A 5,645-nucleotide genomic window follows, 5' to 3' on the forward strand; every position below is an offset into this window, starting at 1 on the left:
AAAAAGTGCGTGTAAATGAAGCAGCTCTGCCACATGCAGGTGGTTCAACTTAGCTTAAATTACAAATCCAATGAACATAATATTGTATTTAACTCCCAACCCTGCTTCCTGATTCATACATGACTAGACATCCAAATCATAATTTTTCAAGTTTCTCAAACTATTATTTTACAAAGTAGTACCAAAAGCCCACTTCTCAACACTCTATTCCAACTGTCTATGAGCAAAGAGATCAAAGATCCTTCAACGGATCTGTTTGGTTTTAACACTGTAGATAATGCGGTTCATCACAGGAGGTGCTAGTACATAGACACTGGCCATACTGACATGTACAACTCGGGGAGCATGCTTGGCAAAGCGGTGAGTCATGGACACACCAACCATGGGTATGTAAAGGGCCAAAAGAGCCAAAATGTGGGACAGACAGTTACTGAGGGCCCGGAGCCTTTCAACCTGGGAGGCAATTCTGAGGACGTGTCCCAGGATGAGTGCATAGGACAGCACAGTGAGCAAGGGGTCCAGTACGATAATAAGCAGAGCTAGAACAAATCCATACCCATTATTTGTAGTGGTGTCAGCACACACCAGGTGAATAATGTCTTGATGGAGGCAGTAGGAGTGGGAGAGATGAGGGGAGCCATAAAAGGGGAGCCTTTTCAACAGAAACAATGCAGGAAGAACAGCCAGAAGATAGTGGCAAATGATGGCTAGACCTATTCTGCAGATTGCCTTCTTGGTGAGGATGGAAAAATAATGGAGAGGGTGGCAAATGGCCACGTGGTGGCAAAAGACATGGCCTACAACACAGAAGATTCCGTAAAGGAGAATCCATGGAGGAAGAAGAACTGAATAAAGCAAGCCTCAAAGCTGATCTCTGAGGCATTGAACCAGAGGATCCTCATGAGTGTAGGCAAAGCAGTGAGGCTAAGTCCCAGGTCTGTTAGGGCCAACATGGAAAGAAACAAGTACATGGGCTCATGCAGAGAGGGCTCTGCCCTGATGACAGCCAGTAAGGTAGTGTTGCCTGCAATAGAGATAGTGTACAGACAGCAGAATGGGATGGAAATCCAGGTATGAAAGATGGCCATGCCCATGAGGATGAAGTAGAAGGGGACTTGGGTGGAGTTAGTAACCAAAAGGCAACTGCACCTCATTCCAGTACACTTGCCTGGAAAATCCCATGGATGGAGGAGCCTGGTAGGCTGCAGTCCATTGGGTCACACAGAGTCAGGCATGACTGAGCAACTTCACTTTCACTTTTCACTTTCATGCATTGGAGAAGGAAATGGCAACCCACCCCAGTGTTCTTGCCTGGAGAATCCCAGGGGCGGGGGAGCCTGGTGGGCTGCCGTCTATGGGGTCACACAGAGTCGGACACGACTGAAGTGACTTAGCAGTAGCAGTAGCAGTAACGAAAAGCATGACTGGAGGAGGCAGCCACAAGACCAGAGTTTGTTGCAAAATCTGTGAAAAGTGGAAAACATAAAAGTTCTACAACCATGTTAAATCATCATGTGATATATTTTCAAGAGAGATCTGGTTAAAGAGATAAACAGGAAATGAGCTCAAAATGCTTTATTATTTTTGCTTGTTTTAGCTCAAAGCTTGTCATTCACCTAGTTGAGAGCATAAATCAGTCATTTTTTTAACCTAAGGACGTTTTTATCTGTCCAGAAAGCAGTCATGCACTTATAGCAGGAAAGTATAGGAGTGTTTTATCGCTGTTGGAGAGAATAGCTGTAGAGAAAAGATTACTATAGGATATTCTTTGATACAATAAAGTTTGGAGAAGAGAGAGCATAGACTGATAAAGTTAAAAAGCAATACAATATACTGTCACCTATAAATTGGCACTTGCGTTCTACCTCTACAAAGATCCAATTAGAGCCACTGCAGCTGCTGAACTTTAACACTCCCTAAAAGGAGTTCAGGGTGGAAATCAAGAATGAGACACTGTGCTCTGGGAAAAACTGGCAGAACATGTCTTCAGATAGTTACATGTTTTCAGGAGATTTCATGAGCCCAGTTCTTGCATCTTCTTGTATCTAGAAAAGCACTAAAATTCTTCATAATGACCTCTGCCCCTGGTGACTAGTGTTAATCTTCTACAAACAAATATGTGCCTGATTGCATGTATTCTTCCTTCACTAAAATCATATGTATACTGATCACGTGTATACCAACATTTTTGGAACAGTTTTGTTAGAGCAAGTTTGTGTGCCTGATAGAGTGAGGCCAAACACACAGAAACACTGAAGTTTGGATCAGAGAAGTATTTATTGCAGGGCCATGCAATGAGACAAGAAGTTTATGTGCCTCACTCACTCCCCCTCCCCCACGCACCACCCTGAGCTCCCGGCACAGGGTGAAATTCGGCAAAGAATTTTTAAAACCCAGGGAAGGGAAGGGGGTTTCAGGGTATGTGATCAGTGAGTGTACAATTCTGAGTGGCTGAGGGTGAGGGAACAGGGTGATATTACAGAGTTAACATTATCAGTCAAATTATTGCATCAAATACTGCTATCTAGGTATATCTAAAGTAGAAGATATGGGAAAAGCCTGTCCTGGGAAGGCCCCTTAGGGTCCTGCTGGGCTACAATTCCCCCTATTTCTTTGACAATTCTCAATCTTGAGGAGAACAAGTTTTGAACAAGAAAAAGAATAAAGGTTCAGATAAGGAGGTTAATCATAGACTTGATAGAGGTACCTACAGTGTTCTGCTGGGTTACAATTCCAACAGACACTGCTGGGAGACCGACTAGGCATGTCTGAGTCTGACAGCTACTCCATTTTTATATCCAAATGCATGTCTCTCCTAAATTGCCAAAAAAGGCATCACCATTAGTGATTTTAATGCTTTTTAAGATATGAAAAGATGTGATGATTTAGGCTCATAAAAATCTTAAAATTTCTATTTGAGAGCCTGTTTTGCCAGTTTTACCCCTGAGCACAGTGTGCCCCATTCCTAATCTCCACCCTGAAACTCCTTTCAGGGGTGTTCAAGGTCAGAACTGCAGTGGCTCATGATTTAATCCTTGTAGAGATAGAGAGCAAGTGTCAGTTTCCAGCTGGCAAGGCTTTTTCATGTTTATAAGTTTGATCCTAGCTTTGGGGGTATTTCATGACCATTTCATCTCGTGATGATAGGAATGCTCATTCCCAAATCTGGTGGAGATTTCCCTGGTAGGCCACTCAATGTGCTGAGCTTCTCTGGTGGCTCAGATGGAAAAGAATCCGCCTGAAATGTGGAAGACCTGGATTTCATCCCTGGGTCTGGAAGATCCCCTGGAGAAGGGAATGGCAACCCACTCCAGCATTTGCCTGGGAAGGATTATCTCATGACTTAGGGGCCCTCTGAAGCATCCCAGAGCAAGCTGAAGTCAAAAGAAATTTAATTAGAATTTGATTGTGTGTGTGTATTAGTTGCTCAGTCCTGTAGGATTCTTTGCGACCTCATGGCCGGTAGCCCGCCAGGCTCCTCTGTCCATGGTATTCTCCTCCAGGCAAGAATACTGGAGTGGGTTGCCATGCCCTCCTCCAGGGGATCTTCCCGACCCAGTGACCGAACCCAGGTCTCTTACTTCTCCTGCATTGGCAAGCCAGTTCTTTACCACTAGTACCACCTGGGAAACCCAGAATTTGATAAGAAGCTCATCAAAAACTTCAAAAGGTTTTAAGAACATTTGGTCTGGTGGAATCATAGGTCACTTAAAATATTTCAAAACAAAATCATATCATTGAAAGGCAAGGAAGTTCACATATATTATCAAAAGCAGCATTTGAAGTAAACTTGTTCTTTTGGCAGAAAGGAACCAAATCTAGTCCTGTACCAGTCTACTTCTAATAACAAAATCCATTTACCCAATTAAGTTTAAACTAAAATAAGCCTGGCCATGCATAAAACTTTTTTCTCAAAATATATAACCCACTTTCCTACTATATAGTGAAATGTTTTATTATGTCTAGTAACTTTAATTACATATTTAAATTAGAATCCCCAACTTTTAAACACCTTAATTTCTAAGGAAAACCAAGAGAGCAAGTAATTTTTACCAAAATCTGGAGAGATTATTTTATATAATTTAAGAACATAATTATTCCTATAGTTTAACTCAAAAATTTCACCACACCAAGTTATTTTTCTCACTGACAGATCTGCAACAGATATCACAAGATTTCCTTTAACTTCTACTAAACCTAAGCTCAGTGAAAATGTTACTTTGTGAAAGCATGAAAGTTGATGACGCTAAAGACCTAATTAATTAATTAGACCAAATTCATTAGACCTAATTAAATCAACAAACTAACCTTAATGCCAAGTATCAACAATATAGTATTTCCCCTTCCACATGAACTTGAAACGCATTTTGTCTAACTTTTTAAATATTTGAATTGTTAAGTGCTTAAAGTTCTAGGTGTCCAATACTTTTGCCACGTGATGTGAAGAGACGACTAATTGGAAAAGACCCTGATGCTGGAAAAGATTGAAGGCAGGAGAAGGGGACAACAGAGGACGAGATGGTTGGATGACATCACCAACTCAAGGGACATGAGTTTGAGCAAACTCCAGGAGACGGTGAAGGACAAGGAAGCCTGCCATGCTTCAGTCCAGGGGGTCGCAGAGAGTCAGACACAACTGAGCGACTGAATAACAACAAAGTCCTATATGGCTCAGTGGTAAAGAATCTGCCTGCAACATAGGAGATGCAGGCTCTATCCCTGAGTCAGAATGCTCCCTAGGAGAAGGAAATGGCGACCCATTTCAGTCTTCTTGCCTGGGAAATTCCAAGGACAGAGGAGCCTGGTAGGCTATAGTCCACGGAGTCACAAGAGTCGGACACAACTTAGTGACTAAACAACAATATAAATTTGCTAGCCTACAAAGAATAGTTTGAATACATTAAATTTGCTTGCTTAGATAAATTATGGTTTTACTGATTTTCTTGATCATCTCTTATGAAACTTACGTAAAGTTTCGCTGAGGGAGCATCCCCGGTAGTTTTGAGGGTTTTTTAAATATTATTTTTGCATCCCTTTTTTCTTCAGTTCCTAGCAACACAGATAAGCTCCAGAGGGCCTAGGTAGATCATTTACATCTCAAAGGCACAGGAGGATAAAATGCACATTTTTTTCTACTTGTACAAAATCCAGCCATCTTGATGTATATTCAGGGAACTCTTTTTTCCAGTTTCCAAATATTCACCTCAGTTAAAAAAGAAAGAAAGAAAGAAAGAAAACCAAGTAACAGTAATAGACAATAATACATATCATCTGCTCACACTCTTAAGCCACTCTTAACAAAACCAGGAAGAGAGTCAGGGATTGGACTCAGGTACTGAGACATCTATTCACACACATTACCACCCCCAACCCCCACACTCCCCACCCGCTGCAAGAGAAAAGCAATTGCAAAAGATCCATTCTGATACAATAGACAAGCCATTAGAGGCCTCTGCCCTGCAGATCTCAGGGAGCACTGAGGCATTTTTTTCATTTAGGGAGCACAGCTAAAGGATCTCTTAAATTTGCAAAACTACCCCCAAGGGACTGTAAGATGAACAGAGCTCTGATCATCCACACTTAATTATTCATCGTCACCATTAGCAAATATCAAGCAAACAGCAATTCAGAATGATTGTTCAGGG

General features: G+C 41.7%; 1 pseudogene; it reads right to left on the reverse strand.

Annotated features, from left to right (window-relative positions):
• Positions 1 to 243: 243 nt before the first annotated feature.
• LOC109568879 (olfactory receptor 51Q1-like) lies at positions 244 to 1,154 on the reverse strand (annotated as a pseudogene).
• Between the last annotated feature and the right edge of the window lie 4,491 nt (positions 1,155 to 5,645).

This window comes from Bos indicus, chromosome 15 (genome assembly GCF_029378745.1).
Source record: "Bos indicus isolate NIAB-ARS_2022 breed Sahiwal x Tharparkar chromosome 15, NIAB-ARS_B.indTharparkar_mat_pri_1.0, whole genome shotgun sequence".
Classification (NCBI taxonomy): Eukaryota; Metazoa; Chordata; class Mammalia; order Artiodactyla; family Bovidae; genus Bos; species Bos indicus.